The sequence below is a fragment of the Protopterus annectens genome, chromosome 12.part0, assembly GCF_019279795.1.
Source record: "Protopterus annectens isolate FY-2018-M chromosome 12.part0, PAN1.0, whole genome shotgun sequence".
NCBI classification, from domain to species: domain Eukaryota; kingdom Metazoa; phylum Chordata; order Ceratodontiformes; family Protopteridae; genus Protopterus; species Protopterus annectens.
This window is the reverse complement of record NC_056746.1, coordinates 937,326,643-937,352,548: the sequence shown is the minus strand read 5'-3', so window position 1 is coordinate 937,352,548 and position 25,906 is coordinate 937,326,643. Positions and strand designations below refer to the sequence as shown.

General features: G+C 43.7%; 1 protein-coding gene across 2 annotated transcripts in view; it reads left to right on the top strand.

Annotated features, from left to right (window-relative positions):
• Positions 1–25,906, top strand: part of GNAS (GNAS complex locus) — a 2,418,861-nt gene that overhangs the window by 1,679,022 nt on the left and 713,933 nt on the right. The window lies entirely within an intron of this gene.

Sequence of the window (25,906 nt, the reverse complement as noted above, 5' to 3'; positions counted from 1 at the left end):
CCTAGATGCCTCCCAGACATCTGTAGACTGCTTCCAAAAGGTGGGTCTCAAGTTGAATGTCCAGAAGTCTCCAGTGACTCCCCGAACAAAGATCCTGATGTTCATTGTGTTACCCTGCTGCAGTCATCACACTTGGGTTATCCTGTCGTCAGGCGGTCCCGCAGTCGGCCGGAATTCCAAAGTCTTGGTCTGGCGTCGGTTGCTGTCACTTCTTCCCTGATGTCAGTGCGCCAGGGTTATATATAATGCATCCGACGCTATCTTATTCAGTCTTTCTTGCCACGCGGTGCCCGAAGCAGAAGCAGTTCGCAAGTGCCGGTCGGCCGACTCCTGAGATTTTCGAACTCGAATTTCAGACCGAAGTCTTCAATAAAGCTAAGTACCCCGTTGGGGAAACTTTTCTTGCCTCAGACCGATGTCAGAAAAAGTTAACAATTGTATTTCTTGTGGGAAGCAAATACCTCAAGGATTTTCATTCTTACTGCAAACCTTGCCTAGGCCCAGACCACGACGTCACTAGTCGTTTTTGTGCTAGGTTCAATAAGCGTACTATAAAAAGATGCTTTGATTTCGCACGACACTCCTTCGGTAGAAAATTTAACTACACTATGCCGTCGGAACAACCGACTACCGGCGTGCACAAAAAACGCAAAGATAAGGACAGGCAGCCTAGACCCAAGCCAGACTCCGAGGCCTCGGCTTGTCCGGTCTCCGGTCTTCAGTGAGGCTCCTACGCAGCCACTGACTATCGCAGATCTGGAACCCGAGACCGCTTCCGAACTTTTGGCGGAAAGTACCAGACCGACGCAGCCATTTTGTTCAGCCCCTACCGAAGACACTGCTGAAAAAGATGTCGGTGCTGCAGAAACACCTTTGGTTTCTGAAGGCATCTTCAGACCGGCGACGCACACATTTAAAAAGTATCCTAAGACTAAGACTCCTATTAAACCTAAAAAGACTGCTCTTCAGTCCCCTGTTCAAGGCCCCATGCCTAAGAAACAGATGCTCAAAATGGCTGAAGATTTGATCTCTTTAATCAGGGGTTCCCAACCCCCTCCTGACAAAAGGCCTAGACAAGATGAAGATTATGCATCCTCTGAACAAGTGTCCATTTCCTCAGGCTCCTCTGATGACTAAGATTACTCCTTCTCCCCTTATGAAGATTCTGATGCTGAGGATTCCATTCCCTCAGCTTCTCCCCCTGAAGATTACTCCTTTGGGGAAACTTTACACACTATGAGGGAACATTTTCACTGGGAAGGTCAGGACTACTCTGACTCGAAGAAAAGGCTCAGAGAGTTTCTTTTACTCCCCCAGCACAGAACACTTGCCATCCCCCCAGTTTTAGACATTGTGGATGATGTTTACTTGGAATCCAGTTTGAACCCAGACTCTCTGCCTCCTGCTCCGGCCAAACCTGACAGACACTATAGAGTGCCTGATTCCCACAAATTTCTTTACAAAACCTGTTGCTGATCCAGAGACTATCTCCCAGGGTCCCAAAAGGGGCTAAGGCTTCTATGGCTAAAAATCCTGTACCCTCTGAAAGGGACTCCGGAGCACTAGACAGGTGGGGGAAAAAGGTTTACACCTCAGCCACTCTAGCTATGAGGGCACTAAATTGCCAGTTTCACATGTTAAAATATCAGCAATTTCTAATGTCTCAGTTAAAACAAAAAATGAGCACACTCCCTCAGCAGTCTGAATTGAAAGAAATGCAGTATCTGTTGCATGCTACTGAACAGGTGGGCAAACATACTTTACAATGTGGGTTTGATTCTTTGGAGGCTTCCTGCAGAGCAGCTGTCACTGGGTCTGTTATACGCAGGCATGATTGGTTAAAGGAGCAAACTCTGCCTGATCATGTTAAAGCAAAGCTTCTAGATGCTCCCTTACAGTGGGATGTTGTTTTTGGAGTTAAAGCAGAAGAAGTCTTAAAGAAAATGGAGGATAAGGCAAAATCTTTGCAGACAGTCAAAGATTTCCTACAGGTACAGCCCCCTCGCTTCAGCAGAAATTGGCCAACAAAAAAATTGGTCCTTTCCAGCTACTGACCGGCCACAGAGGGGTAAATACAGACGTCCAAGAGGCAGAGGACAACCACAAGCCCAGTACAAACCTCGACAATGGGGCACTGCAGCACAGAAGGAAGAAGACAGGTCCCAAACTACCAGAAGGCAAACTCAGTGACTTGCATCTCATCTGGCCAAGCAACACTCTCTTGGCAGCCCCCTTGGGAGGAAAACTCGCACTTTTTTCAGACAACTGGCACATTGTCACAAAGGACAAATGGGTCCTAGACATAATTTCACGAGGATACAGATTCCATTTTCACACCTTGCCAATGAAAAGAGGAATGCCAAACTTGCCACAAAATCAATGGGCAGAGGCACAAAGACAGATTACAGCTCTCATGGACATGAGAGCCATTCAACTGGTACCTACTGGAGAGCAAGGCCAAGGATTTTACTCGAGACTCTTTCTAGTTCCCAGAAAGGACAATGCCTGGAGACCAATTCTGGACCTTTCAATTCTAAACACCTTCTTACAAGTACCCAAGTTCAAGATGCTAACGCTACAGCAGCTTCTTCCCATGTTGGGCAAGAAAGCATGGCTAGTAACGTTGGACCTCAAGGAGGCATACCTGCATGTCCCTATCAGACAAAGTTGCAGAAGATACCTCTGTTTCATTGCAGGTTCAACCCATTACCAATTCTCTGCACTGCCCTTTGGCTTATCTACTGCGCCCAGGGTCTTCACAAAATGCCTGGCACCAGTAATTGCATACTGCAGACAAAGAGGAATTCAAATATACCCATATCTGGACGACTGCCTCATCCAAGCAGAAAGCAAGGACATCCTCTTACAACATCTGGCTTTTGTAAAACATCTAAGTTGCCTGGGGTACACAGTAAACGAAAAGAAATCAAAACTAGTACCCTCACAAAATATGACATTCCTGGGTGCCAGCTTGAATACAACGGCCCAGAAGGCTTATCTGACGCCAGACAAACTACAACTGACACAATATTTCAAAACAATGGCAACAAAGACCCAACTACCTGCAAGAAAAATTCTGCAGGCCTTGGGCTTCATGGCATCTTGCATACTACTAATACCATTTGCAAAGCTGCATATGAGGAAATTACAGTGGTACCTAAAAAGCGTATGGTCTCAACACAGCCACAGCTTGGACACAATGATATCTCTCATTCCCTGCCTACAACAGGAGTTTCTATGGTGGTCACTGGCATGTCACCTCAGCAAGGGTCAGCTTTTCACCTTACCCCCTGCCAGGCAAACTATGACAACAGATGCATCAGACTACGCCTGGGGGGCACACATGGCAGGACAGTGCATTCAAGGCGTATGGTCTGCAGATCAAAGGAATCTGCACATCAATCAAAAAGAGATGCTAGCTGTACAGAATGCTCTGACAGCCTTCAAGAATCTATTGCATCCAGGACAACTTGCAATAAGGACGGACAACACCACAGTAATGTGGTACATAAACAAGGGGGTACACACTCCTACCCTCTATGCAGGCAAGCAATGACCTTGTGGAACACAGCTCTGGCTTACCAAGTTCACTTACAAGCTCAATTCCTGCCAGGACAAAAGAACACATTGGCAGACAACCTCAGCAGAAACATCATGAATCCCCATGAGTGGAAACTGGACCCACAAGTATTTGCAATGAAAACTCAAAAATGGGGCCTTCCAGGCATAGACCTGTTTGCCAGTCCTCAAAACTACCAACTAACAAAATTTTGTACAAGGACACTTCACCATCAAGCTTGGAAAGTGGACGCACTCTCATTCAGCTGGAAAAACCTGACAGTATATGCCTTCCCTCCATTGCCTCTCCTCACAAAGGTGCTTCTGAAAGTCAGAAAGGAGAGACCACGACTGATACTCATAGCCCCAGACTGGCCACGCCAGCACTGGTACCCACTATTGAGGAATATGGCTCAGCGTCCACCTTGGATTTTACGCACAAATTGCCCATTTGCTCACACAGCAAAACAATCATTCTTCACAGCCAGTTAAAAACCTTAAATCTGGCTGCATGGAAAATCATCTAAACATCCAGCCAGCTCCTCTTTCCCAAGCAGTTATGGATGTTATTCTGGAAGCTAGGAGGCCCAGCACCAGGAAGGCCTATGCGGACAAATGGAAAAGGTTTTGTGCGTGGAACCAAACTAAAGGCCAAAACACACTTCAGCCTCACCTGCCTCAGATTCTACAGTATTTAACTGAGATGTTGCACAAAGGACTTTATTTTTCTTCCATTAAAATCCATGCATCAGCTATTTCAGCCCACTACAACACAGAACCACCCTTATTTTCGCATCCACTTCTAAGGCAGTTCCTCAGAGGGGCAAAAAAACATTAGGCCCCCCAGGAGAGGACCTACACCAACATGGGACCTCATTTTTGTTATGGAAAAACTTACTCTACCTCCCTTTGAACCAGTTTTCTCTGCAGATCTACAGTTCCTATCATGAAGACTACCCTGCTGCTAGCAATAACTTCAGCTAGAAGAGTCTCAGAGCTGCAGGCATTAATGGCAGTGGAACCTTTCCTCATTTTCCATCAAGACAGAGTTTCTCTATGTACTAATCCTTCCTTCATGCCTAAGGTGGTTTCCAGTGCGTCTTTAAATCAAACCATTCACTTTACCCATCTTCCTCCCAAACCCACAGAACAAAGGAGAAAGACTCCTGCATTCCTTTGACATTCACAGGCAACTTCGCTACTACTTGGATAAAACTAAGGCTTTCAGAAAATCTGACCAGCTCTTTGTATCCTATGCTACAGCTTCACAAGGGAAGGCTATATCAAAGCAAACCATTTCAAAATGGATAGGACATTGCATTCGTTTTTGCTATACCCATTATGGAAAACCAATTTCTGCTACCATTAGGCCCCACCCTACCAGGGCAACAGCTACATCTGCAGCCTTCCTCGGGGGGGGGGGGGGGGGTACCAACCAAGGAGATTTTGGAAGCTGCAACTTGGAGTTCAGTACACACTTTTACCAAACACTATCACTTACCACTTTACTCTAAGACTAGGGCTGGCTTCGCCACTGCAGTTCTACAGGGCCTTCTAGCCTCCTCTAACCCTCTGACTCCTCCACCCATCCATAGCTTTGGGATTCTACCCAAATGTGATGACTGCAGCAGGGTAACACGAACATAGTACAGTTTTGTACCTACCATAAATGTAGATGTTCGAGTGTTCACCCTGCTGCAGTCCAGGTTACCCTCCCCTCCATCCCCTCTGATCTAACTGGCTAAATCTATACAATACCTTCCTGATGTATTTGCTTATAGCTGGAAGGATTTTGTGTTTGTGCAACAAAATTACTTTATTTAGTACTAATTACTGACCACCTTTTTGGGGGCACCTAACATCTGGGGCAAAAAAAACTGAAGACGGTGGCGTCTGATGCATTATATATACCCCTAGCGCACTGACGTCAGGGAAGAAGCGACAGCAACCGACGCCAGACCAAGACCTTGGAATTCCGGCCGACTGCGGGACCGCCTGACAGGATAACCCAAGTGTGATGACTGCAGCAGGGTGAACACTCGAACATCTACATTTATGGTAGGTACAAAACTGTACTTTTCTGGGAGCCAAGCTAGACTCCATTCAACAGACAGTGTTCCTTTCTCAGGAGAAGGTGATCTTCCTCAGAGTACTCAAACCACCTGCTTGCAAAACAGCTTGTCTTGGTCAGAGGTCTTAGGGGTTACTAGGTTACATGGCTTCATATATCCTAAGAGTTCCTTCATAAAAGCTTCATATGAGGAAGATCCAGTGCATTCTCAAAAATGTCTGGGAGCAACACTCACACCCTCTAGAAACCCTTTGTCCCATGCTCCCATGCCTCAAGAAGGAGCTTCTGTGGTGGAAATACACCGTAAACAACCCAGGAGCAAACTTCAGTCTTCCTGTGTCAGACAAGTCCATCACCACAGACAGCTCGGATGTATTTTGGGGAGCCCACCTAGGTCTGATGAGGGTACAGGGCATTGGACCCCAAACACACAGTTGCATAGCATTCTGAAGAAAATGCTAGCAGTTTTTCTGGTCATGAAAGCTTTTTGACAGCACTTGATTCCAGGAACCTCACAAATTTCACCAGACAATACCACAGTCGTGTGCTACATAAATGGGGGGGGGGGGCTTGTCTTGCCCCTTGTTTAGCCTTACCAGACAGATCTGGATGCTTGGCAAGGGTGTGCGGATCACTCACATTGCATTGTACATACCAGGCCACAGCAATATTTTGGTAGATTACCTGAGCAGGGACTTACTTAGACCCATGTGAATAGATAGCGAAAAGGGGAAGTGTTCCTAGATCTCTGTGGGGAATCCCATCTCTAAACCTCTTTGCCTCTCCCCAGAACAAACAACTTGAGGTTCTGCTCTAGAACCCAACAGGAAGGAGCCCAGAAGACAGATACTTTCTCCTTCACGTGGAGTTAGAAGTTCTTGTACGCCTTTCCCCCATTACCCTTGATTCTGAGGGTACTCACCAAGACCAGGACTGACAGACCCAGCATGAGTCTGGTAGCCCTCTTCAGGCCCAGACAACATTGGCTATTTGTACTCCTCTCTCTGAGAGGGGAGGTTTCACGTACTTCAGAAGGATGAAGATTTTCTTAGCTAAGTCAGGGGATCAGTTTTCCACCCCAAACTGACATCTGTCAATTTAGCTGTCTGGAGGATTGGGCCATGACACCCACCTTGATGTCTTATCTATTCTCAGGGAGGCAAGAAAGAGGAAATATAATTTCAAAATGGAAAAGATTCTGCATATGGTGTCATGGCCGACAGACTATTCAAGCTCAAGCAAACCTTCCTTCAGTATTGCTTTACCTATGTCACCTGTTTGAACAGGGTCTTACTCCAGTGTAAAGCTTCATGTTTTGGCAGTTTCAGCTTGCTTATAGGCTACTCCACCTCTTTTCTGTCACCTGCACATGAAACTTTGAGAGGGGTGATACACTTAAGACATCCCATTGGGAACTCTCTTCCTGTGTGGGACTTAAATTGTTTTGGAAAAGCTAACCCTACTGCCCTTCGAACCATATTCCTCTGCCCCCTCAAGATGCTCACCTGGAAGACCACCTTTCTCATAGCTGTCACTTCAGCTAGAAAAGTCACAGAACTTCAGGCTCACATGAGTATGGAGCCCTTCATTGTCTTCCACAAGGACAAGGTAACCGTCAGAACTAACTTAATTTATGCACAAGGTAGTTTCTCAACTCATTCTTAAGCAGGCTATCCATCTGCCAGTTTTCTTCCCAGTTCTACAGAACAAGGCAGAAAGAGTCCACTGACTGGATGTCCACAGACTGATCAGGTACTACTTTGACAGAACAACGACTGCAGACAGGGCAGATCAGTTGTTGGTATCCTTTAAGAGGGAAACCAGGGCAGACCTGTCTCAAGGCAAACCATCTCAAAATGTATTGCAAACTTAGTCTTGTTCTGTTACACATACCATGGTAAGCTTCTTCCTGGCCATTTTCCTGGCCACATTAGAGCTCACTCCACCAGGCATGGGGCAACTGCCACTGCCTTCCTCAAAGAAATGCTTATTCATTCAATGCTAGAGGTGGCCACCTAGAGTTCTGTTCATACATTTACAAAACATTACAACTTGGGTCGGTCATCCAGGGTCAGGGCAGGTTTTGTCTCTACCATCCTACAGAATATTTCTAAAAACATTACTTTATCTCCTCCACCCTCAGTGCATCTTTGGGAATCTTTCCATGGATTAGTACTGCAATATTGACTGTGGAGGACATAGGAAAGTTGTGTCCCACTTACCATAATTGTAGATGTTTGAGTGGATCATTGTTTCAGAACACATTACCTCCCTCCTACTCCTCTAACTAGGCACCTTGTCTCCTGCTGCTGCATCTTATCGTCCATTTGCCTAATCAAACCCTTCTCCCTTTGTTTCTTCCCTTTTGCATTCATGACCAAGATCAAACAATGGGGGAGTTAGTGGTGTCCTCAGACATCAAACTGCTTTTCCGGATTAGGAAGACTAGAAGGTGGCATTAACGGATGCCTTATACCCCAATGTCTGTATGTCTGTCATAAAATGTTAGTCTGGGATGATATGACTCTGGAAATCTGGCCTGTCACAGGCTTCTGCATAATAGGTTGCCCCATGGATTAGTACTGCAACATTGAGCTACTCACATCTACAGTTATGATCAGTGGGATGCATCTGTACTGTTCTTTTCATCCTAGTCTGTCTGGTACTACAATCCTCCCTCTCTTCCCAATATCAGTCATTCTTCAGGAACCTGCAACTGGTTTGGCCTACTCACCTCACATTCCTTCTAAGATTCTGCTCTGTAACATGAGGGCTTGGGACCAGCAGGCTCTGTCTGAGGTTTGGAAGGGCTCAGTGAAGTTATTGAATGAAAAATCCTAAATGAGCGTAAGGCTATGAGCACTAGCAGATGTACAGTTTGGATCTGACATAAGTGGCTTGGTACCGATCAGTCATATCAGGGAAACAGGGATGAAAATGTTCCAGCATTATAAGTACATAATGTCTGTTTCTGTGGAAGTAGATGGCAGAGAAAGTCTTGTGCAGTTGTTTACATGGTGCTTTACTTTATTGAATGCATCAGTTGTCGATGTGTATATTGCATTCCACTGTATTGAAGTCTTATCTGAATTTATCTAGATGCATCAGAGTTTAATCCCACGATCTGATGCCTTTTTCATCCGTTCCTCAACCGATAGATTATGGATCTGATTTCAGATATGATTTCGACCGTTTCACTAGACTTTGGCTCCATAGTTGAAGCTCCTCCCCTTATCCATAAACCTCTTTTCTACTGAAATAACTCTAATCTTGTTTGCCATTTCAGTGTTTGGATGTGGTCACCTGTAGTTCAAGTAATTTGTGGGATAGATAAGTAGTTTCTTTTTTATCATGGTCATTTTTCTGTGTTTTTTCACTTGAATTATTTTCCCCTTTCCTTATTTAAAAAGTTTTAAAATTATATAGGTTGTTTCCTTGTAGATGTCTGGCCTTCTGCCCTTTGCCTTTCTTGCTACCTGTTAGGTACTTCTTCCCACATACCATTGTTTGTACTTTTTTTTTTTTCTTATTGCTATATACCTGTCTAGATATTGGTATTACCATTCTTGGTATTTCCCTTTTTTGACTTTGATTTATATATACTTTTTTTTTGTTGTTGTGCTGTTATATTAGAATATCGGATACACTGGTTTTAAAAAGTGCTCTTCATGTTGGCACAAAATCCCTAATTCAGATGCTCATTCATTGTGTGTCTGCTGCCTTGGGGCAGGTCATCTTACTACAAATTGTGATATCTGTACTGGATTTAACCATAGGGCAATAGTAGAACACACAAAGTAATCTTGAAAAGATTACTTCCTTCCACTTCTGCCTCTTCATGTAGAACTCCAAACTCCCTCCTCATCCAATAAATCTTCAGAGTCTACAAAGGGAGATGCAGCTGACAAAACTAAGGATTTGTGGAAGTGTTCCCCTGATCCAGTCTCCTCCTTCGGGCTCGGATCCTGCTGAGAAAATCACAAGATCATTGGATCCGATTATGTCTTCAAATTTAACCCCACCAAAACCATCAGATCCAACAGTCCCTTTTGATCTGATTTGAGCCAAGTCAGTTTACACATCCAAAATCTAAATTCTCTCCAAAGCCTGTTACTTCAAGGATGCACTCACCATTCCTGCAGGATTCACCTCAAAGGATATCAAGTGATCTCTTAGGTTATCTAGAAGACCAAAAGTAGCAGATATGGGCAAGAGACAAGATGATGAGAAAATTTCTCAGAACCCAGATTCCTTTGGGAGTTATTCCAGCTCTTTCTCACATTGGACCCATGAGGCTACCTCCAGTTAAATTCCAGCATTTGACTCCAACTCTAATCCATCCACTGATTTCAGAGCATATAGACCTGAGAATTCGAACCTTGTCTGTCTGATCTGAAGGGTTGGCTTTTGACTCCGACACCTTCTCTGATTGAGATGGCTCTGAATTTGTTGGAGCTGGAAAGAGCTCAGAGCCACAGCGTCCGTCATATCCAGGAGCTTGGTTCACCTCTGATGTTTTCGGAGCCTCGATGCTGGACAGCTTGACTCCAGCCACTGTGTCAAGGCAGGATCTAGGGGAGATTGGGTTCTGCTCTGCATAAGTGGGTCCAGCTCATGCCCGGCCAGGACTTGCTTCCCCCATGGTAGAGACGTTTGAAGTAGTGGAGGGAGCGTTTTCCACTTATGTGGGCAAGACACCCTTGCCCCCCCCCCCTCCGGTCCAACCTTCCTCAGCTGTCTACTGTGGATCCTGAGTATTTTCATCCTGTCATATTGGGACAGCTGTCCCAATCAAGCCTGGAGACTCTCCTTATTCCGGACTCTGGCACTTCTGTGTCTTTCCAGAAACTCCCACCGGATAGCTCCCTTAGTGTATGTGTAAAAGGAGGCTCTTAGACTTCCCACAAGAGTCTTTAGCCAATGGCACTGACTTTGAAGGGCAGGGTTCCCCCAGATCACTCCCTGAGGATGTCTTTTGGTGAAATTCTAGAACTTTAGAGACAGGTGGTTGGTCTTCCAATCCCCTTTCCCAGGACGAGTCAGTGTTTCTTGAGGCTTTTGGAGCCAGCACAGATAAGCCTTTGGAATTCATTGGTGCTAGTCTGGACACAGATCTCAAGCTTACCACAGACGAGGTTAAGCAATGTCCAGAACCAGGCATTACACATTCTCTCTCTTTCCATTCTCCTCCAGCCAGGTTTATATTAGAGCTTCTCGGATCAATAGCAGCCTCAATAGTTTAGGTGCCTTTAGTATGATTTTACATGAGGGGCACTGCATTGGATCCTTGTGGTACAGTGGTCAGTAGGGAGTCACCCTCTGACTGCACCTATTCAAATTACAAATATTTGCAGACCACACACTGCATGGTGGATTTTTACAGACGTTTCTCGGGGCCACCTTTTTATTCTTCCTGCACCCAAGGCCACAGTGACAATGGATGTGTCTCAGCTGGGGAAGGGGGGCATTACTTTGGAAGGATGGTCCAAGGCTCATGGTATCAAGGTCAGTCTTCACATCAGTATCATAGAAATGATCTTCATGTCAGTATCCTAGAAATGAGCAGTCCTGTTGGTGTGGCAGGAGTTTTAAGATATTCTCCCTCTAGGGATGGTCACTATTCAGATGGACATGTTAGTGGTCTGGTACATCAACAAATGAGTGGAACCTGGTCCTACACCCATGTCGTAAGGCAGTGAGAAAGTATCAATGGGCAATCTTTTTCATATACTTACTATTGCAATGCATATTTCAGGGAAGTCCAACATGCTAGCAGACAAATTGAGCAGGTCCATCTTAACTTCCTCACAAGTGGTCTCATTCATTTGGTGACAGAAATGATGTCAGCGGGGCCAACTGTGCTGTGACGACTTTGCTTCTTGTCCCTCATTTCTAAGTGCAGCAGTTAATTTGCCCTAATCCCTCCAGAGGGGGAGTCACTGAGACTTTTTTGATTAACAGCTGGCTCCTCGGTCTCCTGTACACCTATCGTCTTACTCCTCTCATTCCAAAGTTTCTTCAGAAAGACTTTCTCTTCAGCAGAAGAGCAAAGTAATCCACATTGCACCGTTCTGGCCTCAACAAGTATGGTACCCTTCCTGTAGCCTCATCTATTTCACCCTTCCTGCATATTGGATGCTTCTCAGGACCTCCTATCTCAACCATCCGAGATACCTCACCTGGATATTCAAAGCCTCAAATCAACCGCATAGTTAATCCACTTTCAGTAATTGTTAGAAACTCCAGTCATTCTTCCCCAGTTCATTACACCCTTACATCATCCCAGAAAGATTTATAAGAGCAAATGGAAAAGGTTATCTGTTTGACCTCTCCAGAGACAATTAGACCCCTTTTCCATACCTATCCCAGCTGCTCTTTACTGACTTGCTTCCATTTTCAGTAATGGAACTAAGGTCCAACTTGTTGCCATTTCTAATTTTCACTTAGGCAAAAAAAAATCTTCTTTGGCTTTTCTGAGATTACGTAAGGCCTTTCTTGAAAGTACATTTTTAATTTGACCTCCGTAAAGGACCCCACTCCTCTTTGGAATTCAACAGCACTGCTTCAAGCTTTGACCTAGGCACCCTTTGAGCCTTCAGCCAAGGTAGACTTAAAGATCTTATGGAAAAAACTCTGCCTGGTTGCCATTACATTTGCTGTATGATTATCAGAACTCCAAGCTTTTCCTTCCCAGCCACCATATCTGATTTTTCATAAGAATAAGGTATCCCTTCTGACTAACCCTTCTTTCCTACCCTGGGTGGTATCAGAGACCACTATCAACCAGTCCATCAATCCATCTGTTACTTTTCCAAGTTTGTCCAACAAGGGAGAATGCATGCTATATCTCTTGGATGTTGATAACTTAGATTCTGTATTCGTAGAACCAGATGTTTCGGGAATCAGACCAATTGTCTCTTTTTCTAAAGCTAAATTGGGCAAAGCAATATTTAAAGTAACCTTAGCTAGATGGCTCACTGATTTACATTTCTTTTGCCTTTAAGAATAAAGGATTGACTTTGCTTAAATTGCCTTGGGCACTTTCAGCAGATCAGTGGCCACATCATGATTTTTAGTCCAGAGTGTCTATAGATGACCTTTGTGTAGCTGCCACATGGTACAGTGCTCATACCTTTGTTGCTTATTACAAATTGGACATACTAGGAGCAGGGCAGCATTTGGCTCCACTGCTGTCCGGAATACCTTTCCTTGAGGACCACCCAGGGATTCTCCAGCTGGCTGTCTCATTGGTTGAGGAACAGACAGAAAAGCCAACAGCAGATATAAAAGTTATGTACTCATAAGTATCCATCAGTGTTTGTGTTTGTCCTTCCTCAACCTCTCACCCTCCAACCCGTAATATTTTATAAGGTGTTTTTATGAGGGCTGCTATTGTGGCCTGAGGAGTATTTCCTGTCAACATTGCTGTGTGAGCTTCAGTCCTCTTTTTCTTTGTTATAGCTGATATACAACTTCATTTAGCATATACTGGGGCTGGGTTTATTTTTGGTATAGCTGTATTTTAACTAGATGGCAAACTCGATCTGAGCTGTTTCAACAGAGGAGAGGATTATGGAGAAGGGGAGGAGCTTGAGCTACAGAACCAAAGTCTAGTGAACTGGAAACGAGCTCTGATGGTGTAACCTATTGGTTTAGGAAGAACAAAAATAGACAACACAGGTGCATAGTTATGCTAAGTAGATAACTTTTAATCTGTTGTCAATCTTCATTCTTTCTTGACAAATGGGACTCTGTTCCAATCCTCGGAACCGGCTCGGCCATTATACGCCTCTCGTCAGCCAAAAACTCTTGAGCTAAGACCCTACCCACAATGCCCCTCTCTCCAATACTTCAGATCTTGTTTGCCGCACTGTCAGCAAGACGTGTCAGCCGTTGCTCTCAGCTAAGTCTTAACAATTTCCTTATTCCATGTACCTTTTGCTATCTATTGTTTTTTATATATATATATATATATATATATATATATATATATATATATATATATATATATATATATATATATATCGTATTGTATAATTTTTGCAGCTGTGTGTGTTTGACTTCTCTACCCCGTACTTCTGGTAATCTTTGTTGTCATTGCTGGTAACCCTTCTCCCGCCTTCTTACCTTTTGCTGTAATTCTCAGTAGCATCATTGGTACTTCCTTTCCTCTTGCTATCTGTAGTACCCTTGGGTATTTTCTCCACTTTTGTTATTGGTAGAACTTGTCCTTTGTGTGTGTGTGTGTGTGTGTGTGTGTGTGTTGGCATGTTTAAATTGTTCCTTTAAACTGTTCGTCAAAATGGTGGAAAAACAAAAAGGCACTTCACGATTTAAACAGTGCCAAGACTGTGGAAGAAAGATGCAGAGTTCCGATGGGCATCATTCTTGTGTTTGCCTAGGAGCTCCACATCTTGTCCAAGCCTACATCTGCCAGGCCTTTAGTAACTGGGCCTTGGTCAAGCGTCGGAATAAGCTAATTTTGAAGTGCTTGTTGAAAACTTTTCAGTGAAACGTTGTCCAAGTCTGACTCCCCTCCTAAGTCAGATCCTACCAAAAAGAAGAGCCACTCTGTACCTGTGTCCCCTACGGCACCGGTGGCTCAAAAACATAAGACTACGCCTCCATGAAACCAAAAGCAAAGGTACCGAAGTTGCAGCTTCAAGAATCCTCTGCACCGACTACTGCTACTACTGTGCCCGTTGGCATCGGTATCTTGAGTTTGTGGCTCTGTGCCGACTTTTCCAACAGCAGCTCAGCAGGCTCTGCCCACCCCTTCGGTGCAAAAACCAGACCCAGATTCCCAGGATGAGGAATTCACCTCCATAGACCCCTTTTCAGGCCAGTTGCTCACTCTTTTCCTGGAATGACCGGAGTCCCCTTAAGTTTTTTTCAGTTCGATCCTCCAGGAGTCTCTCTGAGGTGGACATTGTGAGATTGATGGATCAGCTGTTGGCTAGAGGTATTCCTGCCCCTTCTCAAGCCCCTTTCCCTTCTGGAGTTGGGGTATCTTTTTCAAGGACTCCTACACAGTCTCCTCCTGTGACTTCCACCGGAGCTTCGGAGCTCACCACTTTGATCTCCCAGGTACCAGCTGCGTCAGTGCCGTTAGCATCCTTATCTCGGCACCGGATGTTGCTGACTTCAGTTCCTTCCTCTGAACTGACCGATTCTTAGGGCCATGACTCAGCTGCTGGTTCTGAGGGTCTTGGATTGGCCCTTGTTTTTTATGCGGAGCTGACCTTGGCTCTTGGGACTTTGTCGGCTGTGGGATCTTCCCTGGCTCTCTGCCTTGGAGGACGGACTCTTGGAGCGGGATGGGACCTTGCTTCAGCAGTGGTCTTTCTTGGTTCCAGGGTCCCACTCCTCTTCAGGAGGCCTTGTCTTATAGGTTATGGAGAGAGCTTTAGCCTGTGCAGGCTTTCAGCTGGTTCCTCCTGCATTGGAGTGTCATATTACCATGTCTTTTGGTCCAGAGCTGACGCCAATCCCCATGAAAGGACAGCAAGCACCAAAGCTTCAAGTTACACCTGCGCAGGGCCCATGTTCTTTAGGAGAACTCGACTGAGGAACACCACCCCTCCCACCACCGTAAGAAGACGTGCAAGAGGAAGCACCTAGATTCCCTGGAAGAAAGTCACAGAGGACATGGATTTTGATGAAGGGGTGAGTTCCCTTTGATCACCCCCTGAATATATCTCCTTTGGAGACATCCTAAAGATCCTCAAGCAGAGGCATAACTGGAAGCCCCAAGACCAGACCTCAGAGGAATCTATGCACTTGCAAGCGTTCAGTGCTCGACCATCTACTTCCTGGTTACCCCAGCTGCTGATTATCTTAAGCTGATCTCGCAGTGACCTTGGAAGGCCCCTGAATCCATAGAGCCTATTCCTCTGTGACCAGGCAAAATTATTTCTCTGCCGGAGGACCACCAATGTTGGGCCAAGGGTTTAGCAGTAGATGCCATGGTGGTGGCAGCTGCCACTAAGAAGGAACTCTCTGAAAGTCCTGCTGTACATCCTCCTAACCGGGAGTCTAGGATGATTGACAGATTTGGAAACAGAGTCTGTGCTTTGAGCTTCACACTCAGGTCTTTGAACTTTATGGCACGTTTTACTAGACTCAAGAGAAATCTGATTGAGTTATTGGAGACTGTCGCTGGAGCTGTGTCTGAGGTTGCCTCTCAGCTAGCCTTCCTGGAGTCTATATCAAACTCATCCATGTGCCTTATTGTACACACAGCCGAAGGCACAACCAGAGCAGCTGGTTCTGGTGTTATAAGGTGCCACGCCTGGATGTTCTTGTGTGAATTTGTGGAACGCTTAGTCTTTGTCAGTACTACTTTGACGGATCATCTTTGTTTGGCCCCAAGGTGAGGGACACGCTAGCCAGGTGTGAAAAGATGGAAAGACCCTGTCTGCAGTGGGCGTTCGTTTTTCTACTCCTCAGTGATCCTGCTCCAGGAATCAGAGGAGTGGAAAGATGTGGTTCAGAAAGTCCCAGGTTCCTTTCCAGGACTTTCATGGGGGTGGCTCCCCTCAGGGCAGAGGGGAAAGCTCAGATGGAAGACTCCGACAGCAAGGCAGTGGTGGCCCGTGAAACCAGGGTTCCAGAGAAGACTCCTCTGGACAACCTTACCAGCAGTCCTGAAAGGAGGCCTAATTTCTTACCTCAGAAAGCAATTTGGGGGAGAGACTCCCTGCACCTGACAGCCTAGCTACAAATAACCTCTGATACTCCATTCTTCCTTCTCCAGTGATCTAGCAGAAAAATTCCTGGTCTTACCCAATCAGAGGGATCAAGCAGTCATAGAGGTTCAAAAGCTGCTAGAAAAGAGTCATCCAAGAAGTCCTACCAGACCAGATAGGATCTGAATTTTACTCCAGGTTCATATTAGTGCCAAAGAAGATGGGGAACTGGAGGCCATTATTGGACCTCAGCCTTCTGAACAGCTTTGTTCAGCAGACAAAATTCCGGATGGTCAAGGTTCAGTCTATTCTCCCCTTTCTAGGGGAAAGCGATTGGATGTGCTCTGTAGACCTTCAAGATGCATATTACCACATAAAGATGGATAAGTGCTCAAGAAGGTTTCTCCACTTTCGGCTAGGAGACGGTCATTGCCAGTTAGGAGCGTTGCCATTTGGCCTCACCACAGCCCCCAGGGTGTTCAAAATCCATGGCAGCAGTCAAGGCCCACGTGAGATTACATGGATTCCGGGTGTTTCCTTATCTAGACGACTGGCTCCTCACCGCTCCTACCAGGGATCCACTGCTGCAAGCCACAGACTTAATCACACACTTGTTCAGTGCTCTGGGCATAACAGTCAACTATGACAAGTCACAGCTGTCTCCTCACTCAGGACCTAGAGTTTACTGAAGCCTGCCTCAACACAGTTTCATGTATAGCCTCTCTACCCTTTCACAGGTCCAAAAGCTAAGGTTTCAAGTACAGCTCATTCTGGTAAAAAACAAAGTGCCCACTCTACTTGTTCTCCAAGCCCTAGGATGTATGGTGGCAGCCATCACCTTAGTCCCCTTGGCGAGATTTCACATGAGGATACTTCAGTGGCTTCTGGCCTCCCAGTGGTTCATTCTTTTTCATCTTAATATCTGGGAAGGACAGTTCAAGGCAGTTGGTCTCCACAAGAGGCCAGCTTGCACCTCAGTGTCCTGGAAATGAAAGCAATGTTCCTAGCATTGCAAGCCTTTCAATCTGCTCTTCCTCTTGGAACAGTTTGATCTAATCAGACAATACGTCATTGGTATGGTACATCAACAAACAAGGGGGAACCAAATCTTACTCTTTGCCAGGAAGCTCTAAGTGTGGTAATGGGCGATGTCTTCCAACCTCTTGTGACAAAGAATATCCCTGGGAGGTCCAATGTGATAGGAGACGAGCTGAGCAGATGCATTCTACTGCCTCATGAGTGGTCTCTCAATCCCAGAGTGGCAAAAGAAATCTTTCACCGAAGTGGCCAGTCTTGCTGCGACCTATTTGCCTCCCCAGTGAACAAGTGCATCAGCTACTTTGCCCTAATCCCCCCCCCCCCCGGGGAGTCCTTGAAAGACTGTCTCTTCCTCTATTGGCCATCGGGTTTTTATGCCTTTCCCCCATTTCTTCTCATACCCCTCTTCCTAAAGAAAGTCCAAAGGTTGCAAAGCAAGGCGATTCTCATTGCTCCCTTCTGGCTCAGGCAAATTTGATTTCCCTTTCGATGGCCTCACTTGATTCACCAGCCATGGGTTCTGGACCCAGTTCTAGACCTGCTCTCTTACCTGCAATGATTGGTGCACCTCGATGTGCTCGCTCTCAAGTTCACAGCTTGGTTCCTCCAATTCTGTTAGTTGCCAGGCAGTATAATATAACTTTCCCAGTACAAAAGATTCTTCTGGCCCCATAAGCCTTCCACCAGAAGACTATTCCAATAAATCAGAGATTTTAGTTTTGGGCCTCTGAAATCAATTTAGCTCCATTTTCGGTGCCTGTTGAAAACGTTTTGCAATTTTTAGCCACTGTTTCACCAGGGAGCTTCAGCTTCCACTATTCGTTATTATTGTTGTTGTTAGTATTATTAGTAGTATTTTATTAGCAGCCATTTCCAATTTTCACCGACTTTAATGGTCATCCTCTAATTTCCCATCTCCTGCACAAGTTTTTTTTCAAAGGTGCTTTACGACCAAAACCCCCATTCAAAGATCCCATAGCTCTGTGGGGTCTCAGCTTAGTTTTGCAGTCTTTAATACTACCTCCCTTTGAACCAGCAGCTACTTGCCATCTTAAATTCCTTTCCAGGAGAACTTTTTCTGGTAGCCATCGCTTCTACCAGAAGAGTCTGAGATCCAGGCATTATGTGCGAAACCCCCCTATATCATTTTTCATAAAGACAACGTGTCATTGAGAGTGAACCCTTTTTTCCTTCCTAAGGTGGTATCTGAATCCATTATTAATCAAACTATTGAATTACCTGTTTTCTTCCCCGATTTTTTTTTTCAACAAACGTGAATATTGCTTCCACTTATTGGAGTTACAAAGGCAATTGCATTTTTATCTTAACAGGACTAAAGATTCCAGGAAATCAGATCAGTTGTTCATTTCCTTTTCTGGTCCATCTGTCGGACAAGATGCATCAAAAGTGACCTTATCGAAATGGTGAGAGATTGTGTTACCTTTATTTATGCACATACTGCCCATAAGTTACTTGCGCCTGTTGAAGCACATTCAACCAGATCAGTTGCCACATCAGCAGTTTTTCATTCAAAAGCTTCTATGGACGAAATTTGTGCAGCTGCAACTTGGGTTGCACATCATACCTTTATCACACATTACAAAGTAGATATGGTCTCCCCGGGGAAAAGCATCCTTTGGATCTATGGTTCTCAGGAATATCCTTCAATAAGGCCACCCAGAAACTAAAGTAGCTGGGGACTCTGTCCCATTCGTCAAGAATGAACAAAGATAGACAACATCAGATAAAGAAGTTATGTACTCACCATAATGTTCCATCTATGTTGTCGATCTTCGTTCATTCTTGACATCCCACCCAGCTTCCCCCTCCTGCAGATTTCCTGGGTGATCAAACTCTTGTCTTGGGTTGTCATAGGGCTATTACCTTGGACCTTGCTTCTGCTAACTTGCTTCTATAAAACCACAAAAACCCTACTAAAGGATTGGGGATAAAGCTTGGAAATTGTGGCGCAAATACAAAACACCCAAAACTAGGCAAACCTTTCCTGAACTTAGGAATGAAGCAAAAATAAAAAAAAAAAAAACTGGTCAAAATGGATAAACAAAATCCTTATAGTTCCTTACAAAGGAAATACAGAAAAAACCCACAAAAATTCTGAGCTGCAGTAAACAACATCCTCCAGCCCAGAAAAACCACTGCTCCACCTCCAAACACCGAAGACACAGACCTTGACATAGCATCAGACATAATCTATTTTACTTTCTCCAAACTGAAACACATAAATGAGATACCACCCTCAACCCAACCACAACCTTCAACATCCCAAACTAACTCCATCCCCTTCTCATTCAAACCAGTGCAAACATCAGCCATTCAAAAACTCTTAGCAAAACTCAAACCAACCACTCGCAGCTGACAACCTACCAGCCGAATACCTCCAAATTGCATCCAAAGCCATAGCTTACCCCATCTCCCTGATAATTAGTAGGTCTGTTTCTGAGCATACTGTTCCATCCTTGTGGAAAGGAAATCCTCATATATCATCCTCCTCCACAAGGACAGCTCCTCTACCGACCTGTCCAACTACCGTCCCATCGCAATCTTAACAGCCCTATCAAAGATTCTAGAAAGATGCATCTACCACCAACTCAATAACCACCTACTATCCAACAGTCTACTACATTAAACCCATCATGGATTTAGACTATTCCATAGCACCACCACTGCTCTAATTCAGTTCTGATATACCATAAACTCGTACAAAAACCAAGGGAAACTTGTCTCCGCCACTTTCCTAGATCTATCCAAGGTATTTGATAGTTTCCCACAGCAAACTCCTTGCCTGCCTCTCCAAACAACCTCAATAACCCCTCCCTCCCTCCACTGGGTTAACAGTTACCTAAGCCACCATTCACAATCTGTCAAATGGCACAACTTCCTATCCCCCCACTCCCCGTCACATGTGGCGTCCCCCTGAGGCTCAGTCCTAGGCCCCCTTCTCTTTAACATTTTTACAAACAAACTCCACCTAGCAACAACTAAAGCAGAGATTGTCCAATATGCAGACAATACAACTCTAATCTGCTCGGCACCCAACATCCATCTCCTACAAAGTAAAGCCCAGGAATCCTTCATTGAAATAGAGGACTGGCTAAACCATCACCAACTGATACTAAACCCCAAAAAACACAGTTAATATTGTTCCGCCCAACTAAGCCCGCTGACCCCCCTTTCTCCATTCTCTCAGCCAGCAACATCCTCATCACACCAGTACCAGAGGCCAAAGTACTAGGTGTTACTGTAGCCCAACAACTTAAATGCAACAAGTACAAATCCCAAACCATTGAAGTCCACAAAAAGCTAGGATGCCTCTGTCATAGCAAACAGTTCTTAACATCCAAGTCTAGAACTACAATAGCCAGAACTCACCTGTTATCAACATTGCTGTATGCCTTCCCAGTTCTAACTAACAAAAATCCGACCTGAACAAACTCTCCACTTGCTACAACAAGATAGCTAGGTTTGCAGCCAGTGCTAAATCACACATTCACCACTGCCAGTCCCTACATAAACTACACTGGCTAGAATTTCCTAACTTACTAAGCTGCCACCAACTCAACATAGCTCTTCAAATTCTATATCACCAAGAGGAGGACCCCAACCTTAGCCGACATATTACATTTCTACAACTCCAACAGAGAACTACGATCCAGTAACAACTCCCTAATTGAAGTCAATCCATGCAAGAACAGCTCTGGAAAAGCCCTTTTCTCCTAAGAAGTCGCAAAAGTATGAACACCCCCCCCCCCCGACCTCAGGCCACAAAATCGCTCAACCACATTCAAAGACCTTCTTAAATCACACCTTTATGTACCCCTCTTTGCAACTGCAATGAATCCCCCCCCCCTTAGCCGCCACCTCTTTGTAGGAGGACACTCCCATGAGAGGCCTCTGTTTCCTACTTCTCACCATCTCTTTAACCACCTGTGTGCATTGTATAACCTTGTCTTTCAGCTTTTCCTGGTTAGGGGTCGTCACAGTGGAACTCAGGTCCGCTAATGATTGGCAGTGGATTTTTACGGTGCCGAGGTGCCAGCCCGACGCCCAACCTTCAAAGAAGGCACACTCATTCATGCACGCACCTACCTGGATGTCTTTAAGCCTCTTGCTGTGAGGCGACAACGCTAACAGCTGCACCACCGTAAATATTGTAAATATGTAGTTACTCTGAGCACCTTATGTTTATATACTGTACAAATATTGTAAGATTTGTGAACTGCTGATTGAGCTATTATTGTACTGCATTTGACTGCCTTTCACATGCTAACATTCTACCAATTGTTATTCAGCAACTATTCTCGCATACAACTGTCACGCCTGCCAAAAATGTAAGCATTCTTCTCAGTGCTAATTTTTAACACCCTATGTATTGTGACTGTAACATTTTGGAGCTTTTCTCCCCAGGACTCCACTGAAAATGGGCACTAGCTGTCAAGTCGTACTATCCTGGTAAACAAATGTTAAGTAAATTAAATACTTAGAATTACTGTGTATACTCTTGCTAGCTATTATTTGCAAACTCAATCTGAGGTAATGGAGAGAGGGTCTTTGTGGGTTGAGTGTTAGCTCGAGAGCGTTTGGCTGGCACGAGCTGTATAATGGCCGAGCTGGTTCCGAGGATCAGAAATGAATTCCATTCATCAAGAATGAATGAAGATTGGCAACACAGATGGAACTTCATGGTGAGTACATAACTCTCACTTTTTTCTTTGTGATTTGTTATTGCATATACTTTGTATGTAGTTTAAATTTTCCCCAGTTCTCCATCCTTTGTTTCCGATAAGATTGTTAGAAAAGGGAAGTTGCAGTTAGTTTCCTGAGGTAGGATTGGTTGGACCTAGTGTTAAGTCTTTACCTAGTGTACCAAACTTTTTAGAATGTTGAATGTTGTAAATTGCTAAAACTGAAGACGTTTTGAGACTTTTCTAAGGGTATCATGCAGTACTATGTCTAATGGGCGTTCCTGGACAGGAACTGAATATTCTTGTGAGTCAGTGGAGACTTTCTGACTTGGGATTTTATCTTGTTTTCATTATCACTGTAAGGTTATACTCAATATCTGTATTTTATGCATATGTATGTAGATGTACACCCCTCCCCCCACTTGTACGTATATTCTACAGTGTTAATAGCAACATCACGTTTTCTTTTTAAGTCTCTGAAAGGGTTAACTTTTTGGTCACTCCTGACCTAAACTAAGTATAAGGAGGAGTTGTACTGGTTTTAGTTTAAAGTTGTATTCTTTTTGCCTTCGCTTCTAAGCAAAATTCCAAATGTGTTTTGTACTACATTACCTGTGTTTTCTTTAAATTACAGTTTTACATAATTTCCTTTCATACAACTAGTCGTTCTAGCCTTTATTCTAAGCTTTTACTACTGACTGAAGCTGCGCCTTCTTTTGTTTGTCAAGCTGGGGCATTGCTGGCTCTGTTCCAGCGGTTTCTCACAAGATTTGGTGCTGACAAGCTATTTATAGTACATGTGGTTCCATCACCATGACAACCGTGCTAGAGGCCAGAGTGGCTGGGAACTATTTTTGGATTATGCTGTAATGTTAATCTGATTGGGAAATTTAAGTTTAGTTTATAAATTAACTAACTTGAGGGAATGCTGTAGAAAGAAACACCTTCATTTTAGTAGAGCTCGTTGACTTTAGCAGTCTTAAAATTTTTTTCTGCCACTTTTTCACTTCACTTTTTCCTCATTTGCTGTATGTTGTTTTCTGTTTTAACATGGTTGCAGACAGCAGCTTTAGCATTTTTGAAGAAATTGTTAGCATAACGAGTATAGCAGATGTAAAATAAAAAAAAATACAGCATAAGATGGGTTTGTTTGTTCACCACTGTCCTCAACTCTTCATGTATTACAAATATTGTGTACTAATGTGAGCAGAAAGTTTTATAAATGTTATCTTTGTATATTTAGTATTTTTTGGGGGAGGGGGTGCTAGGGTATTGCTTCATGTTCAGTACCATATATGGTTTTATACACCTTGCTGTCTCTAAGATTATTCTAACTATACAGAATTAAGCTTGACTTATCCTCTGACGATTTGGAGTATTGATGCCCCTCTGCCTCCATGTGGCTGGAATGCATCAGAGTTCCTCCTTTGCACATTTTTATTTAACCATTTACAGACTGGTAGTGGTCTTGAACATTTTTTTTATGGGAAATGGTTTCCTTACCCCATTTTAAAAGCAGTATACTCATTTTTAAAATGCCATTTCTAGAGGATTAGTTATGCAGGAGATGCGACAAGCATAAAGTGATTTAATTTTGGATTGCTAGGTAGTGATGCATTATTGCTCCTTCTTACTTTTTGTCTTGAATGCAGAGTTGAAGTTGCATTCCCCTTCTATTCTCCAGTGTAATTTATGGTTACCAGCATCTAGAAAATATTTTGAGCAGTGACTCAGAAAATTAAGACACATTTCCTTGGGGGGGGGGGGGGGGGGTCTGTAAGTAGCAATTTTTCAGGCAAGTTTTTGGAGCACAATTGAGACTGTTCTAGTTTAGTTTGTAATGCTCTGCTTGGGAAAATGTGTTTCTGCTTAGCAAAGCTATTGTAATACAAAGTGAAAGTAACTTTCTTTGATTTTTCTAGTATGTAGCACCATTTTGTTCGGACTAGAATGTTTCAAGAAAACAACTAAGTGATCGACTAATTAATTCATGCTAGGGAATAGGGACTTACATTTTGTCTTGCGCCTTTTGTTTGGATACATACCTAAGCTTACTGGTTTAAATTGCACTGCGTTTTCACTTTATTTACATTTAACTGGAAAAGTTAACCCATTTGCACCGTAGTCCATGCACATTTTTGTTGACCAGGTTAGTTAACCTAGGCCTTTGTAGGATTTTCATCAGAGACTTGAAGTTGTATCTACAAGCAGTAATGCCTTATCAGGGTGTCTGTTGTGGAAGTAATGCATGTCCATGGGTGATCTGAGGCTTGACACAGTAGGCAGATGGCCTCTACACCCATGAAAAGGTGCAATTTCCAAATTAACACACACCCAGGAGGGCATTATTGATCTTACAAAAAAGGGGGCTGTTAATTTTTTTTTTTTTAATTTAGTGTATATTTTTATTGTATGTTTGTAAAATAGTTCCTCCACCTGTTTAAACTTGATGTAAAATACTTCTTCCAACAGCAACTTTTGTTTCGAGTGACTGCTGGTGCTTTTAACGTAATTTTTGAGGATTCTTCCAACAGCAGGTACATGTACATCAAAAATATAATTTATGTAAGTATTTAATGTCTACACATATTCAGATGTACAGACACACAGGCATGCAAAAATCACACACACTGCACTGAACATTACATTTTGTTGATATTCTCAGTTGTCTCCTTGAGAGCAAAAGAATAGGGGGAAAAATACAAGGCATAGCAACTCCCCCTCCTTTTATTGTCCCTGATTTTGCTGTGCACTTTCCTGGATACATTTGTATGGATTACATTCAGTCAGTCATGGCAGAATTTAATCTTATGTTTAAAAAAAAAGTTCCTAATAGATTGCATGCTGTAGTTGGCGATATCTCTCACCCACGCAGTCACACATACAGGTGTGCACATGCACAGTAATTTTTTCTTTTATCTACTTTAAACTTATACAAGTGAGCAGAAAAAAAAGACGTCAGTCAGCTTAACAATCCAAAATTCACAGCAAATTAATATGATGCTGTGAAGTGGCTGACTTGTTTTTTAGTAACCATTACCTGTATATTAAACACCCTGCTGGAGAGTGTTCATTCTCCAGTCATAGTGGCAGCTCACAGGATGCCCATTATCTAAGTAGGTTTACTGTGTCGATGGAAATTTGGCCAGGATGTTAGATCTTTATCATCTATACAAGATGCAGTAAAACTGGTTGTATAGAATCTTGGTTTTAACATTTCGGTATAAGGATAAGTATTTCAGGAGTGCTGCAGCCATTTTGTTAGTCCAACAGTCTTGCTTTAAAACATAGTTGACCTTGCATAAACTTGACTTCATGGAAGAACTTGTGCCTTCATTTCCTTCTGTGGCGTTGCAGTTTGAGAACTTCTTGCCTAACGACATTGTCAAGAGTAGATCTGCATTTAGCATCACCCATTTTGACATATGTTTGTGCTACTGGACATCCACTTGAAAACTACTACATTTTGAGCATATGGAATGAGGAGGAAAAAAAAAATTAGCATATCAGTTAATGTCATGTTGAGAAAAATGTCAGTGGGAAAGACCTGTCAAGATTGGTTATGAATTGTGTGAGAGGAAAATTAGGATTGGACAGGATCTTAAATGTAGTAAAATGGTTATTGCTGAAATGTTATCGCCTTTGTACAGATAGGGAAGGAAATGAGAAACTAGTTTGCATTAAACACAGTAAACTGAGTGGTTATTGGAGAAAAGCTTGAACTGAATTTCAGTATAGGAATTGGGAGTCTGTGGACCCGTATTGGGTATAAGTAGGTTAGGATTGTTTGTGGTGAGAACAGATGGCACTGGGCAGGGGTTGGGAAAAAAAAAAATTTTTTTTAAAAG